General features: G+C 40.4%; 1 pseudogene; it reads left to right on the plus strand.

The window, feature by feature from the left end:
* The first annotated feature begins 13719 nt into the window (after nucleotides 1-13719).
* Nucleotides 13720-14656, plus strand: LOC109133453 (uncharacterized; annotated as a pseudogene).
* Nucleotides 14657-18268: the final 3612 nt, after the last annotated feature.

Genomic DNA, 18268 nt, shown 5'->3' on the forward strand with positions numbered 1-18268 from the left:
TGAAACAAGGTTTGTATCCATGTTAACATGACAGTTTCTGTATCGATATGTATCCAACAATATCTGACCATGTGGTTAAATGACACATCTTTACAAATAGGGGGAAAGGAAAAAGATGTGTTCAACCATGTGATGGGGAAAATTAACTTATGATACAAATTAGTTTCGACCATGTATTCACATGGTGTACCATGGTAGGATACTTGTTAACAACAAAATGGATGATTAACTTATGATACTAATCGGATGTGACCAGGAGCATTATGAAGCATATAGGTGTTCCCAATCATCTATGGGGAGAAGCAGTGAGACACTCGACTTATCTACTTAATCGAATAGCTGCAAGAGCCGTGAAAGACAGAACACCATATGAATTGTTCTGTAACAAGGAACCAAGTGTAGAGCACCTTCGGATTTTCGGATGCATTGGTTATGCAAAGGTGGACACACTAAATTGGTATCATAGGTTATTCATCTTTGTGTGTAATAACTATCATTTGTAAAGATGTGTCATTAATCCACATGGTCAGATATGGTTGGATACATGTTAACAAAAACAACTAATACAAGACAAAGTCGCAACTGTTGGATTCATGACACATCTTTAAAAATGTCGTGTTGTTAACATGTAATTATTTATTTAATATAATATGTTTAACGTATGATAATCTATAATCAAATATTGGATTATTCAGTCTGGTTTGGTTCAGTTACACATTTGATCAGCTTTGTTTGATTTCGGTTTGATTTGGTATCGAAATTGAATCAATTTTGGTATCGAAATTGGTATCCAACAACATCTGACCATGTGGTTAAATGACACATCTTTAGAAATAGGGGAAAAGAGGAAAGATGTGTTCAACCATGTGGTGGAGCATGTATCCACATGGTGTAATATGGTTGGATACATGTTAACAACAACATGGATGATTAACTTATGATACTAATCGGTTTTTGACCATGTATCCAACCAAATCTGACAATGTGGATACATGAACTAATATTACACACACGAATGATTAACTTATGATACCAATTGGTTGTGACCATGTATCCAAACATAACTAACCATGTGGATACGTGAAATTACGATAAGTATTAAACACACTCATGATTAACTTATGGTAAATACGAAAACATTCAGAAATTCAGCATCATAGTTCCCAAAACAAACAACCTTAAATACATAACTTAAGATAAGTACATTATGTCTCTGGAAAAGTAAAAGTAGATACACTCCATGCACCTCCCACCGTTGTATTCATCAAACGCGTCATGCGCCGACCAACACTCTGGGAAATCCTCAAATAGCTAAGTCTTCTCGTCCGTGCTTTTTTCTGAGGTCCAATTATGTAGATGTGGTACATCAGAGAGTCCGCCATTTTATTCGCTTGACCAAACCTGATATGATCGTGGCCAGCAAGGAGACAAAAGCTGCAGAGAAACCGGAGATCGTGGGAAGGATCACTCGTTCAAGAGCTAAGGAGATGGCCAAGGAAGCTCATGCACTCATAGCTGACGGGTCATTCAATCTACCGAGGATCCAAGTCTTCAACATATCCACCCTGAAGACTTCACCCGGTAATGATAACTAGATAACTTAGGTGTGAAGTTTGTACTCTTTTTCCCATAGCTGAGTTTTGTCCCAATGGGTTTTCTCGGTATGGTTTTTAATGAGGAAAATGGATCACTACGTCGAGTTATCTAGAAGTCATTACCAATGGGGAATAATGTACTAATACAAGTGACTTTTGTACTACTACAGATCACCTAGACGCTTCGTTGTTTTCTTATTTCCTTTCAAGCCTTGTTGTTTTATTTTGAACTTCCTGTTGTTTGGAGTGTCGAGCCCTAGGGTTGATTATAAAACCCAAAAGCGACGCCTCCTTGTTTGGCAGCAAAGAAGTTTTATGTAACAAGTATTGTTGAATCTTTCTTCTCTCAATCCGAACTCGTGAATGCGTTCATGATTCCGAGTTTCTAAACACTTTGTGATTAAGAAACTCTTCACTTTATTTTCGAATCCATATAACCATCTAACACTTCTCACCATCGAATCATTGCTTCTCTCTCTCGAACACCACCTACCGTCACTCGCAATCCACTTGAGCATCATCACCATCAATTCACGTCGCCTCTTACCTGTCATCAGCCTCCATCAGAGTTTCATCCTAGGGAGTTCGTATTATGCCGTATTTCTTCCAACTCTGTGCCAAAGGCTGAGCGATTCTAAACCCTAATCTCGTTTTGTGTTGTTTTGATTTTGGTCATTTGTTTAATTCTTTGTTGTGTTAGTCTCTGCTGTTTTAGCTTTCGTTGTGAGTCTTGTTTAGTTTTAGGATTTGTTTTTTGTTGTTGTTCGTTTGTGTCTAGATTACGAGTCTTAGAGTCTATTTTGTTCTTTCACTCAAGGAACGTTTTACTTCGAGTTTTCTTCTTTATTTTGCAGGTACAATGGAGCTTTCTCCAGAATCTATGGAAGCTTTGAACTAAGCCATGGCTAAGCAAATAACAGAAGCAAACAAGACAATGTCTACTCAGTTCCAGCAACAGATGGAGCAGCTCAGTAACAAGTTTGAGAAGCAGATCAAAGACATAGCTCAAGCAACTAGCGCTTCAGATCAGAGTTCTTCAGAACCGCCTAGTCCTAATGAGGCTCTCCGCTTAGCTAAAGAAAAGGCACACGTGGGAGCTTCTTCCAAACATACACGGATCAGAACAGCTAAGACACCTACTGGGGGAAGAGAGACTTGTTTTAATCAGAGAAGAAACACTCAAAGCACAGAAAGTGAGCATCAAAGAACTGGTAGAGATCCTACACGCCCACGACGAGATGAACACGTAGCTGGGCATCGAATATACTTTGATACAGATAGAGAGTATTCAGAAGAGGAAGCCTCAGATCATAGCCAAGAGACAATGAGGAGAAACAGAAACAGAGATCACGGCAGGGATTATGATCCTTTGAGGCAGCAGCTGAATCATCTCAAGATTCAGTATCCTTCGTTCCATGGTACCAATGATCCAGAGACTTATCTAGACTGGGAAAGGAAGATGGAGTCGAACTTTCAAGTTCAAGGTACCTATGAGTTGAACAAGGTGAAGATAGCCATATCTGAATTCAATGGCTATGTTTTGTTGTGGTGGGAGCAGTTGGGACTCACTAGACATCGACAGAGAGAGCCTGCTATCACTACATGGGAACAGTTAGTCACGCAGATGAGAAAGAAGTTTGTGCCTACACACTACCAGAGAGAGATTCTTAATAAGCTGAGGCATCTCACTCAAGGCACTAAGTCTGTAAGAGACTACTATCAGGAGCTGGAAACGCTTATGATCAGGGCTGATCTGAGAGAAAGTGAAGACATGGTTATGTCTAGGTTTCTTGGAGGTTTGAACAGAGAGATTCAAGACAAGATAGAGCTGCAGAACTATGAAGATGTGCAAGAAATGGTACATAAGGCAGAGCTAATTGAATCACAGATAAAGGGAAAGGGAGTGAGGTCAACGTTTACGCCTAACATTCCCAAGCCAAGAGAGTTCAGTAAACCCGCCTTCACCAAGGACAGCAAACCCGCGACAGCCACAGTCAAAGAGGAAGTTAAGATCGATTTCAAGCCCAAGAGTAGCACCTCTACAAGTCATATCAGGTGTTTCAAATGCCAAGGGATGGGGCATTATTCCAGAGACTGTCCTAACAAGAAGATGTTTCTTTTTCAAGAAGGAGGAGAGATTGTGCCTGTAGACAGTTCAGAGAGTGAACCAGAGTCTGATTTAGGTGAAGAAGGTGAACCAGCAGTCATGGGAGAGATGTTAGTAGCACGCAGAGCTTTAAGTGTTCAGACTCATCCAGATGATCGAGGGCAGCGTGAGAATCTCTTCCACACCCGGTGTATGGTTCAAGACAAGGTCTGCACCTTGATCGTTGATGGTGGTAGCTGTACTAATGCTGCTAGTGAAGAGATGGTACATAAGCTTAATCTCAAGACCACTTCACATCCAAGACCTTATCAGCTACAGTGGTTGAATAACAAAGGAGCTTTAACAGTTTCGCAGCAAGTGGTAGTGAAACTCACAATTGGGAAGTATGAAGATGAGCTGCTTTGTGATGTGATTCCGATGAAGTCCAGTCATATTCTTTTGGGAAGACCATGGCAGTTTGACAGAGGAGTGTTCCATGATGGCTACACCAACAGGCAGTCATTTGAGTTCAAAGGACGCAAGATCACTCTTCTACCACTTACACCCAGCGAGATCTACAAGGATCAGCTTCACATGAACCGCAAGGATACAGAGAAAGTGTCTCACAGCCTGTACATCAATCACAGCGAGTTCAATAAGCTATTTGACCCAGAGATGACCACATTCATGTTTTTCTACATAGAGACACTCGCTAGTACCAAGCCAGCAGAAGAGCTTCCACGCGAGATGATAGAGATTATAGAGAAGTACAAGGATGTATTTCCAGAAGAGATACCTCCAGGCTTGCCTCCAATACGTGGGATAGAGCATCAGATCGATTTGGTACCAGGTTCAGCTCTACCGAACAGACCAGCTTACAGAACCAATCCTGTAGAGACTAAAGAGCTGCAGAAACAAGTAGAAGAGTTGATGAACAAGGGACACATCAGAGAGAGTCTCAGTCCATGTGCAGTACCAGTCTTGCTCGTACCAAAGAAAGATGGTTCATGGAGGATGTGTGTTGACTGCAGAGCTATTAACAATATCATAGTGAAGTACAGACATCTGATCCCGAGATTAGATGACATGCTGGACGAGCTATGTGGGTCAACATTCTTCTCAAAGATCGATTTGAAGAGTGGGTATCATCAGATCAGAATGAAGGAAGGAGATGAATGGAAAACAGCTTTCAAGACCAAGCAAGGGCTCTACGAATGGCTAGTCATACCGTTTGGTCTCACCAATGCTCCTAGCACCTTCATGCGTTTAATGAATCATGCTCTCAGACCTTTCACTGGCGTCTTCGTGGTTGTGTACTTCGACGACATCCTCATCTACATCAAAGGTCTAGAAGAACACTTAGAACACATCCGCCAAGTTTTAAATGTTCTTCGTTCTCAATCCCTCTTTGCTAATTTTTCTAAATGTTCGGTCTGTACTATTGAGGTTGTCTTTCTAGGCTTTGTTGTCAGTGCAGAAGGAGTTAGAGTGGACGATGAGAAGGTCAAGGCTATTAAGGAGTGGCCAACACCCAAAAACGTGACAGAAATCAGGAGCTTTCATGGACTAGCAGGATTCTACAGACGATTTGTCCAAAACTTCAGTACTATCGCAGCGCCACTTACAGAAGTTATCAAGAAGGATGTATGATTCAGAGTGGAGGAAGCACAAGAGAAGGCGTTTTCAGCCTTAAAAGAGAAGCTTATCACTGCCCCTATTCTCTTACTTCCTGATTTTATGAAAACTTTTGAGATTGAATGTGATGCCTCCGGAGTGGGTATAGGTGCTGTTTTGATGCAGGATAGGAAGCCAGTAGCTTACTTCAGTGAGAAGCTAGGAGGATCGACGCTAAACTATCCTACATATGATAAGGAGCTGTACGCCTTGGTTCGGGCTCTTCAAACGTGGCAGCATTACCTGTGGCCAAAGGAGTTCGTTATTCATAATGATCATGAGTCCTTGAAGCATCTCAAAGGACAACAGAAGCTCAACAAGAGACATGCCAGATGGATGGAGTTCATAGAGACTTTTCCCTACACGGTTAAATACAAGAAAGGTAAGGATAATGTAGTCGCAGATGCATTATCCAGGAGGTACACTCTCGTTTCTACCTTGTCTTCTAAGCTTGAAAGTTTTGATAAAATAGTAGAACTTTATGAGAATGACATCGATTTTGCTGAGAGCTATGGCAAATGCCATAAGTTTGCTTTTGAAAACTACTATAGGCAGGATGAATATCTATTTTATAAGGATCGATTGTGCATACCAAGAGGATCCATAAGGGAACTGTTGATTAGAGAAGCTCACGGAGGTGGACTAGCTGGACATTTCGGAGTGTCAAAGACTCTACTTGGACTGCAAGAACACTTCTATTGGCCTCAAATGAAGAAAGACGTTGAGAAAGTCTGTTCTAGGTGCCATATCTGCAAAATGGCCAAGGGTAAAGTACAGCCCAACGGCTTGTACACTCCTCTCCCTATCCCTTCTCAACCTTGGACTCATATTTTTATGGATTTTGTTCTTGGCTTACATCGAACCAGAAATGGTAGAGATTCGATTTTCGTTGTGGTTGACAGGTTTAGCAAAATGGCTCACTTCATTGCCAGTCACAAGACGGATGATGCTGTTATTGTAGCTAACTTGTTTTTCAGGGAAGTAGTACGTCTGCATGGAATACCTCAAGTAATCGTTTCAGACCGAGATACTAAGTTTCAAGGACACTTCTGGAGAACGCTATAGGCTAAACTCGGAACCAAGCTATCATTCTCAACCACATGTCATCCGCAAACAGATGGGCAAACCGAAGTGGTGAACAGGACGCTATCTAGACTCCTCAGGACCTTAGTGAAAAGCAATCTCAAGTCATGGGAAGAATGTTTACCACACGTAGAGTTCGCATATAATCACGCTAAGCATTCTGCTACTCTATTCTCTCCTTTTGAAATTGTTTATGGTTTTAATCCACAATCACCTCTAGACTTGATTCCTTTACCTTTAAGTGTGAAGTGTAGCTTTGATAGAAAAGAAAAGGCTGAACAGGTCAGGAGGATACATGTTAAAGCTAAGGAGAACATAGAGAAAAGAACCAAGCAATACGAGAAACATGCGAACAATGGCAGAAAGGAGATCGTTTTCGAAGAAGGAGACTTGGTGTGGATTCATCTACGCAAGGATAGGTTCCCAGAAGAGAGGAAAAGCAAGCTTCTACCACGAGCTGATGGTCCATTTGAAGTCATCAAGAAGATCAACGACAACGCTTACCAGATTGATCTTCAAGGTAAGTATAATATATCTTCAACATTCAATGTTTCTGACTTGCTTCCTTATTATGCAGATCCCGATTTGAGGACAAATCCTTTTGAAGAGGGGGAGGATGATATGATCGTGGCCAGCAAGGAGACAGAAGCTGCAGAGAAACCGAAGATCGTGGGAAGGATCACTCGTTCAAGAGCTAAGGAGATGGCCAAGGAAGCGCATGCACTCATAGCTGACGGGTCATTCAATCTACCGAGGATCCAAGTCTTCAACATATCCACCCTGAAGACTTCACCCGGTAATGATAACTAGATAACTTAGGTGTGAAGTTTGTACTCTTTTTCCCATAGCTGAGTTTTGTCCCAATGGGTTTTCTCGGTATGGTTTTTAATGAGGAAAATAGATCACTACGTCGAGCTATCTAGAAGTCATTACCAATGGGGAATAATGTACTAATACAAGTGACTTCTGTACTACTACAGATCACCTAGACGCTTCGTTGTTTTCTTATTTCCTTTACACGCCTTGTTGTTTTATTTTGAACTTCCTGTTGTTTGGAGTGTCGAGCCCTAGGGTTGATTATAAAACCCAAAAGCGACGCCTCCGTGTTTGGCAGCGAAGAAGTTTTATGTAACAAGTATTGTTGAATCTTTCTTCTCTCAATCCGAACTCGTGAATGCGTTCATGATTCCGAGTTTCTAAACACTTTGTGATTAAGAAACTCTTCACTTTATTTTCAAATCCATATAACCATCTAACACTTCTCACCATCGAATCATTGCTTTTCTCTCTCGAACACCACCTGCCGTCACTCGCAATCCACTTGAGCATCATCACCATCAATTCACGTCGCCTCTTACCTGTCATCAGCCTCCATCAGAGTTTCATCCTAGGGAGTTCGTATTATGCCGTATTTCTTCCTAAAGTTCCAGTAAACATCCATATCTAAAGTCCCAGCGCAGCTACTCAACATCACCCATAATAGTTCAGCAACTGGGTACACACTCTTTACTGTACCCACCACATCAATAGCCTCCTTCAATTGCAGGCATTGAAACGCAAGAAACAAGCTTTTCACATACAAAGCGTACAGATTCTTCTCGTACAAACACATTCCAAAGAAATTGTAGTACACATGCGAAGGCCTTGACCATTTCACAAATTCGGGACCACGATCCAACCTCATAGCATTAAGTGTCTCCGGAGACAAAGCAACTACTTTCCCCGCGTGACCAGCAACTATCCAGCTTTTAAGCGATCTTGGACCATCAGTTGCTACCAAACTTACAATTTTCGCCAGTATAGGCGCTGGAATGTGTTGATATCTTGGCACAGGCTCCTTTAGATGGTTGGGCAGGTATTAACAACAAAAGAAGTCAATATAGACCCTACAATAAGGCAGATATGATGTTTAGTATTCCAGAAGACTAACCTGCAAATTTGTTGGACAATAGACTCGCGGATTGGCTTTGCTTCAGGTTCACGGTCTCCCCTGCATGTCAAAGCACTATGCAGCCAAGGGTAATGTCTGGTCCGCGTCAAACCTGTTCCACCACCGACGATGTTGTTGAGAGGATACATGTTTTTACTAAGTTTGCAAAAGTGCGTTAATCCACCCTCACATATTCACTTTGATATGGAGCCTTTATCCAATTCCCCTTCGGTCTTCGTAACTTTTTCCCACGTGGGCGTACTTGAAAAAATAAAAAATTGATTCAGTTCGATAACAACTACCAAACCCAACAACTAATTACAAATCTCACCTACCACCAAACGTTACCCAAGATAAAAAATAGTACTTTTACTGTCAGGGCCACTGCATTGTCAAATCACGATGCTAGGAAATCATCTTTTTACCTGTTGGGCAATATGCACCATAACTGTGTCAACATCAGAACAAAGATGTGTCGAATGATGTCCACCTGCCCCCAAACACCTAAATCTCACACACTGATACAAACCCTGTCATACAGATTTAGGTGTTAAACGTCGATGCGACCAAACACTGTCTCACATTTATGAAGGTGTGTCGTGTATCCACATGGTCAGGTATTATTGGATATATGTTAACAAAACAACAAATATCGAAACACAAAAAACCTACCATCATCACAATAAAGTCCAGCTGGCCCCCAACAACTAAAAACTCAGCATTATTGAGCGCTCAGTGGACAGGACATGAGCAAGCTTTGATTGCAGGAGATCAACTAGAACTTCCATGTGCTGCGTAAGGAAAAATGCAGAAGAGTCAAAGTTGTTATAAGGGGAGTGCTCAAGATTTGATAGAAAACTTACCAAAGTGTTAACCCAATTCTGAGGCCTCGTAAGTTGTTTGAAAAAGTGATTGTTAAGTTCGTAGCCACACAGGGTAATGTATGTCTTGCAGTTCGTATCCACGCAGGGTTATTTTCTTGTTGTGTTAAAGTCAATGGAAAAGAGTGTAGGATGAAGGATATTACGTGTTTGGGGATGATTTAAGTGTTTTCTTCATCAAAGACGCCAGATCTTTCTCAACACGGAGTAAAGCGTCAGGGCTATGTGATGTCTCCCTTGCAGGCATATCCATTACAGCAAGTAGAAGGGTAGCTTCTTTTTCAGAGAGGGCAGACCTTTCTGTTGATCGCGCAGGAGAAGAATCGCTAAGAGAAACATATTATGCAGGCGTAGCATCGGTCTGTCAAGAGAACAAAATACAAGGTATAAGATAAACCCAATAGTAGGGCTGGTTAACTCCAAATAAAAAGGGTGAAAACGGGATCCATATATTAAAACCTCGTTGTCGTTGCTGTCTGATTCCTTGTTCTGGATGGGTGAATGGCAGCGAGAAGAGTTAGATGTATTCAATGTGGATAGGATAGTAAGAAGACTTATATGTAGTAAAATATGTTGTTTATGTGGATAGGGTAGTATGGATAGTAAAGCTATAGATACAAAATTTGTTACCTGTTGCTCATTGTCTGATTACATCAGCCTCGTCCTTGTCCTGGCTTACATCAGATACCTAAAGAAGGAAGAATAGTAAATGAACGTAGATAATAAGGACAATAGCTGGCGAAGGTGGGGGTAGAAAGGCATGTGGAGCAAAGCATTTAGATATTTTTTTGTTACCTATTGGTCCTCGGTGTTAGATGCCTTCGAATCTACCGCGGCCTCGTCATCTTCCTCGCTCTCACCAGAAACCTACAGAGGCAAGACGATGAAAGGATCGTCGATAAGAAGGAGAATTGGTAGATGAAAATGGACAGGATGACTCATTAAATGATATTTAGACATTGATAGTTAGAAATGGATAGTTAGAAATGGATAGTTAGTAATTGATAGTTGGAAATTGGGACTTCTAAATTGGTTGTTCTAATTGGATTGTTATAAGTGGATAGTTAAAAATGAAGTGTTAGATATGGATAGTTATAAAATGGATTGTTATCAGTGGATAGAAAATAGCTGAATTTTTACCTGCTGGTCGTCGTTGTCTGCTTCCTTGGACCCAACGGGAGACTCATCGGGGGAGACCTGAAGAAGTTATATGAGTATAGGAAGGATGATAAATATGTGAAATATGAGAGATAACACTTTAAGTAGGTTTAAACCTCACGACGATATAGAGTAAATGTAAGACAAGGGGCTTCCAATACATTAGCAACATCAATATTCTGAATGATATGCGCATGGGTACAACAAGTTAGAGTGGCAACCTCTAAGATGTTTGGTTAGTTGAAAGTTCATAAGACAGGCAGCTAAATACCTCAATCCCATAAGGTTCATTGTCTGGAACATAATGCTGACTAGAGTTGCCTATGAAGTCATTTAACAATGTGGTATACGGTTGAGGTTTGGTGATAGTGTCATACAAAGGAGATCCTTGCTACCAAAAAGTTGGTTAGATAATAAACGGTGTCATAAACGGGTGTCATACAAAGGTAGGTTTAATACTAAAGATGGAAATGTCGCTAACCTTAGTTTCGGTGTCATAAACGGGTTTGATACCAGAATCCGAAACAAAATCAGGGGACACATCCTGAGTTCCATGAGTGTTAGTGGGAGGAATGATTTCAGGTGAAGGATCCTGCGTAATTAAAGAGAGAGCTCAGTGTTAAGGACAATGGTTAGTCACAATGCAGATATGAGTGAATTAACTTGGTACAAAATGGGTGGACATATTGTACCCAGTCGTGATCGCTTGATAGAATATCATTAGGAGAGGTAACTGGTTTGGTAGGAGATAAGTTAGCAATTGGTAATGGTGTCCTGAGGGTTACGTTATCTGCTGCATCATCGGGAGCGTTAGTATACTGATCTTTTGGCACACTGGATGTTGCGGAATCCTTTTTGTTCGGAGGATTAAAATGTGCAGGTTTCCTTAGTAACCAGAGAGGGCGTCGAAACCGTTGTCTAAACCTGCTACGGAATCTGAGTGCGTTGATCTTTTCTTGAAGTTTCTTATTTTCAGCTTCTAATATCTTAAACTTACTTTCTGTAGCTTCTTTAAAAGACTGGAACTCTTTCTCCAAAGATACTTTGAAATCAGCCACCCAGTCCTCGTCAGTATTTGCATTGAGGACGCGGGGCCTCCTAGACATTGAGGAACATGGTTTTGGTGGATCGTGTTTTACACGAAGTTTTGAAGAAACTTCTTTACGCCTTGGCACAATGTGTTTCCTATGTATGACTGGCGCCTTCTTTTCAGAGAAAGATATCAATGGCAAAGAACAATCGCCACCAGGCCACTCCTTCTTTGTGAAAATGTGCCCTTGTTTAATTTTAGACTGCAAATGTTTAATCTTTTTATCTTTAACTTCATCGTCCCACTCTCCCCAATCGGGTTCCGGTGGAACAACATCAAGATAAGGGGTTACTGATAACAGCGATTGTGGATACAAAATAAATTTTTAAATTGTATCCATGTGGATATGGTGAAAAAAGCAAAATGAATAAAGAACTTACGCCTGAATAATGCTCTACAGATAATACATCAGTTAGCGGTAGATTGTTCTTTGGAAGGCCAATTGAATCCCATTCCAAAAATGTACGTGGATCACCAGCCCCTTGTATCTTATCAAGTAAGCCAGAGATGTTACGGTATGCGAGCAGTTGAAGGGCTAGAGGGAAGCCATGCAAACGAAAAGTCTTCTGTTGCAGCTTCTCAGTGAAACTCTGTAATGGGTCCACCGGTTTAGGAAAATTGGCCTGGCGTCTAGCTCTTTTAACTACTGGTTTTGGTTGGGATTTCAAATCAGGTCTCATTGTGGAAATAGTCTTCAGAAAAGATTCTCTACCCCAAGGGAATGCTAGGAACGAATCAATGTCTTTAAGCATCTCGACATACTTCCACGTCGGTCTATGGGTTTGGCTGGAGGCAATCAGTACACCATCAACAATGAGAAGAAGAGCAAGACGAAGCTTCCAATCTTGATCAGTGATGGCAGGGTTTGCAAAAGTATTGTGGACATCAGCTAAAGTTGCCTTTCGATCTTCCCCAATCAACTTGTCTGAGTAACATTCACCATCAGCATCAGGAGTAGGGTCATCTTCGGGATCGTAGTCTTCAGGAAATTCGCCACAAGGTAAACCAGTAACACCTCCAAAGTCTATCAAGGAAAATCTCATGGGGTATCCACCAAAAAAAGTCCACATTTCGTATTTTTTTTTGGATAGAACCTGTCTACAAAGGAGAGAGTGGAGTAACTTACAGGATATAGGGGACTCAATAATCCGAAGCCTGAAAAGAGACCCCAAACAAGACCCAAGAATCCTCTCAAATTCTGGAGTGCCTTTAAGAACCTTGTACATGGCGGTGAGGATATCTGGCCGGGAGTACACATTAAGCCTAGCATCAGGGTAACGATCCGTAGTGAACAGACGGCGTGGGAGAAGGTCATCACATTCGGCGGATTCATTGCCGGATGTACCAGCGCAAGCGCTTGACGAGGGTTTGAAGAATCGAGAAATGCGACGGTTATCTGCCATTCGCATGGGAGTAAAGGGGTTCCGACAAAAAGGGGATGAAGGTTGGGTTATAGATTGAGAATTTGGGGAATTAGGGATTGAGGATTTGGGAAATTAGGGATTGAGAATTGAGTATTTGGGGATTTAGGGCTTGAGCATTTGGGGATCTAGGGTTTCGGAAATTGGGGGTTGAGAAATTTGGAGATTTTGGTTGATTTAAATTTTTACTTTTATCAGGTTTAGAATTTTGGAGTAAAAAACAAAAAAAAATTGAGTAACTATAGTGAAACGGGTTAGCTACAGTGATTCAGTTAGTTAGTAATTCAGTTAATAGTTTATTTAGATTGAAGATTGTAAGGTTTAAGAAGAAGTGAAAGGTAAAATGTAAAAAAACTTGACAAAAGTATAGCAATAACTAAATATAGGTTTAAGTGCAATAAGATTGAGAGAAAGTAGGTCTAAGTGCATATATTTCTATAGTTTATTATTAGTTCAAACACGTACGTGTTGTGAAAATCTTATCTGGTAGATAATTCTTTTTTTCTTTTTGGACAAATCTGGTAGATAGTTCAGGAAATCTATATCTAGGCGTAATCCAAGTTATAATGTGAAAAGTCTCAAGCCACGTACATCCTTATGTATGCTTGAAGTAACTTTTTGCGATTAGGAACTGTCTAGTCTTTTACACCAAATATAAAAAGCCAAAAATCAAAAGAAATGTGGCTACTGTATATATATATGATACATATATACCTAACTCACCCTTTTTGTGTTTATAATTAAAATATATCTAACTAACGCCATTACTTATATCAATCTTTTGATTTAATTATAAATAACTACCGTCACACTTATCAACTCACTGGATTAAACATGTTTGAAAAGGGTCTGATAAAGAAAGAAGAAAACATGTATCAAGAGGAGAAGAGAAAGACAAACTATGGAGCAATTTGCTTGGTTTGCTTCTTTTGTTGTTTCTTTGCATTCCAATTCATGAAACTCGTAACAACACAACCTTCAACAGCAACATCTTCCATTTCCGTTATTGATAGCCCAATCTCGCCAATAAGCTCTCTGACAGGAAAGAATTGTGGAGAGTTAGTCAACCGTCTACGTATTGTCTCAAAATCGAAACTTTCACAAAACTCGCCACTCTCGGAACGTCGAGAAGTACAAATCCCGTCCTTTTCAATCCCGTGGATACAACTGGTACATATTCTTTTACTTTACGGTTTTGTGCATTTCCTTGCATCTCAAGTTACAAAGACACATTTGATAGTAAGAGTATATATATTTATTTGCAAACAGGACATTTATTGTCTATCCTAAAGGAAACGTGAAGGATGGTGCTCCACCTGATTGGGTTTCAATGTAGGGCCAAATAGACAATTCAGCACTCCTTAACTCTCCTAAAGAAGTTTACGCAGAAGTCAAATTCTTCATTTAAAACCGGAAAGAGGACAAGTATATATTTCACATATCAAGGTACTTCCTTATGCCCTTTCCGTACCTTTTTCTCCTATAACATCTGCTTTCTTTATCAAAATTTCATCGCAAGTTGTACACAGAAACCAGGAGATTAATTGTGGGATATGTTTTTCAGAATACGATCCATTCCCTTTGGCGGGAGCGGAATGAACAGCGGCATAGTGAGACACCTTCTCCGGCTTTGAAACTTGTCAAACTCATTGACAAGAATATCCGTAATCGTTTGAGAACAATCAAGGATGATGACGGTTCAAGCATCCGACTTTGGTTTGAGGCCAGATTATATTAATATGAAACTCTTTTGATTTGAAATGATTCGAAACAATTTATATCCAAGCTTTGTAAAACGTTTATTTTTTCTCTTGAATATAATTTAACATTAGATTAAAAAAAAAAAAAAAACACAAGGGCATCACAATTGCCTAATATATTTTTGGTAAAATTAAAATTGGCCATGTTATATAGTTTTAAAAAAAATAAAGCTTTAAACGTTTAAAATTAAAACAACTGAGACAATGACGGTTTTACGTAATTTCAAATGCCAAAATTTTCATTTAAAATACATAATCTCAAACTTATGTCTGGTACACAGAGACGAATGCAAAACACTTTTTTCTGTCCAAACCGTACTAGGGATACTGATGTGAGCACCAGACCGGAGACGCATCCAGAAACACTCGCACCAGATCAGGACACCAGCGGAATACTTGTGTCACCCGCGGGACAACTCAAAGCCATCATTCCTAGGATCACTCCCGGTGCAACCACGCGGAGCAAGAGCTCATCCAGGACTTCAAGGCAAAGGATCAACCACTTCGTCCAAGAAGACCAAGAGATCGAATCGGCCAAGGCAACCATCGGCGAGACCGTCCGTACGGCCTTCGTCCTTACCCAAGGATGAGGGCGCCATAGACGTTAGGATCATGACTCGTACTCTTTTTCCTTACTTTGGATTTTTCCCATGAGGTTTATTGGAGAAAGTTTTAATGAGGCGACGAGTCCTAACGCACAACGCCGCGTTTAACCCAAGGATGTATGCTTAGCGTCAGTGACATGGCATCCGCACTCAACCTAAGGACGCGGCCTTTCTTTTTGGTCCTTTTCCTTTAAACTTTGCGTTTTGAACTTTTCTAAAATCATCTCTTGTGAACGTTGGAATAGTGTGACGTGTGTAGACTTGTGATATGATAATGGGAAGCAATGAGGATGATCAAGTGGAAGCTGAGCTTGTTCCTGAGGATGATATGCTTGTACCTGTTGGACCAATGACAAGGGCAAAGACCAAACAGCTTGCTGGAGCTGTTCAATTGATATTTGAAGATATTTGGAGCAAAGAGAACATGGGAAATTGTATTGGAGATGATATCTATCAAGTCCAGTCCACTTTGAGCCTAATACAAGCCCAAGAAAGCCCAAAATAATCACTTTATTTTGTGGTCTAAGAAGAGTGACGAAAATATGAGATATATGCACCAAAAGTCACTTTGGAGGAAGGAAACATGCACCAAAAGTTTGGTCTTCATTCAACTTAGTATCTTTAATGTTTTTAGTTTCAAGAATAATCAATACTTGGCTTTGTGACCAAGTTTTCTATCCCTATATAAACACATGTAATCTCATTTGAGAAAATCATTCAATCAAGAAATCTTTTATCTTTTATTTGAGAGTGGTAAATTCCTTTGTTCCTTTGGAACTTGTTCTTTCTCCTTGGTGGGTTACATCAAAGAGTTTCTGGTATATCAAGTGATTCCACAGCACTTGACGTTTCCATTCACTAGCTGAGGATTGAAGAGTTGTTACAAGAGAGTCTAGGGCACAATGATTTTTGGGATTCGTCTCACGCCTTGCCATCTGTCTCCGCGAAGCTTCTATCTAAAGTTTCACCGCCTTGCTTTGTTTGGTTTGTTTTAAGAGAGTTTGGGGCATAAGGATTTTCGAGTTTATCTCACGCCTTATCATCCAGCTTCGCGAGCCATCAGAGTTCTAGGATGATCAGTCTACCTACCTTAGAGCGTCGATTCCTTGGGAGGATCACATCAAGTGGTATCAGAGCCCGCTCAAGGACTTTTGGTATTCTTCAAATCAAAACCTTTCATCTTCTATCTTTTCATCTTCTATCTCTTCATCTTCTATCTTTTCATCTTCTATCTCTTCATCTTCTATCTTTTCATCTTCTATCTCTTCATCTTCTATCTTTTCATCTTCTATCTTTTCATCTTCTACCTTTCAAAAAAAAAAAGAAGAAGAAGAAGAACCCATTCTATTCTACCAAAAAAAAATCTGATTCTATTTTATTTCATTTCATAGATCAATTCCATTTTGTTTCTTTTGGGTAACAAATTACTGGAAACCTTTGGTATCTCATTGAGTTGAGTGGGATTAGTTTTATTGGAACCTCGGAGAGAACCACTATTGTGAGAACATTTTGAGAGATTGAGTGAAACACTTGTGGGAAACACTTGAGAGAAACACTAGTGAGATATTTTACTATTAACCGTTTGTTCAGTTTTGTAGTGAAAAATGTCTTCTAATGAAGGTGATAACTCCGGAAACAACAGCCCAAGAAGAGAACAAGTGGCAGGTCTTTCGCCTATCCAAATGCAAGATTTGACGGGGCATTTTACTCAAGTGTTTCACACTGAAATAGAGGCTATGCACCAGCAGATTGAAAGAGCGCAACAGCCTCAACAACAGCTTGAAGGGGAACACGATCAGAGGGGCAGAGATCGACCTAGGCGTAACAGAAATGAAGAAGACGACTACTACAACCAAAGAAGCAATTCGTCTAGTGAGGGTCAAAGGCGTCCAAGGCGAAACAGAGAGGTTAGAGGAAGAAATGATGATGATTTGAGAGGAATCAAGTTGAAAATACCACCATTCTATGGAAAGAATGATCCAGATGCTTACTTGGAGTGGGAAAAGAAAATGGAGTTAGTCTTTAGATGTCAAGACTATCCAGACCGCAAGAAGGTTCAAGTAGCTGCTAAAGAGTTTTATGATTATGCGATCAATTGGTGGGATCAACTGGTTACTAGTAGGATGCGCCGACGTGTCCAACCTGTTGAAACATGGGATGAATTGAAGACAGTTATGAGATAAAGGTTTGTGCCCAGCCACTACAACAGAGAGTTGCATCAGAAATTGAGACGTCTAAATCAAGGCAGCAAGAGTGTAGAGGATTACTTCCAGGAGATGGAATCTCTTATGATTAAAGCTGATATTGAAGAAGAAGTAGATGCAACTATGACAAGGTTTCTAGGAGGATTGGCCAGAAATATTCAAGATCAAATGGAGTTGCAGACCTATGAGGACTCGAAAGAGATGTTGCACAAGGCAATTCTGATTGAGGAGCAACTTAAGAGAAAGAGCAATACTCGACAAGTCGTTGGTTCTAGTTCAAAGCCGAGTTACTACAAGGAGGATAAGTCAAGTTTTCGGCCTAGGACAGACTTCAAACCAAATGTGGGAGCTAAGCCAAATGTTGTTGGACAAGAGTCAAAAGAAAAAGTGGAGGCTACTCACACTAGAAACCGAGATATCCAATGCTTCAGATGTCATGGGATAGGACATTATACTAGCCCATATCCAAACCAGCGACCCATGATATTGATGGAGAATGGAGAGGTTGAAACCCGCACATCAGACGGATCAGACGGTCCTTATCTAGTAAGATATAAATAACCACTAGTATATTGGGCTTCTGGATCTAATTAGAGAATCTGATCATGTGTTACATATGAGCCACGTTTGTGTTTCAAGTCGGCAAAGGTTTCTTGTTACACAAGGAAAAAGGCACACACGAACAATAACCTAATCTAGGATGCCTCCGAGGCGGTTTGTTAAGATAAATCGCAAGAGAGTTCAAGTGTTAATAAAAGTAGCGATTTTTAATCCTACTTTT

The sequence above is a fragment of the Camelina sativa genome, chromosome 6 (genome assembly GCF_030686135.1).
Source record: "Camelina sativa cultivar CO46 ecotype springtype chromosome 6, ASM3068613v1".
In the NCBI taxonomy this organism is placed as follows: domain Eukaryota; kingdom Viridiplantae; phylum Streptophyta; class Magnoliopsida; order Brassicales; family Brassicaceae; genus Camelina; species Camelina sativa.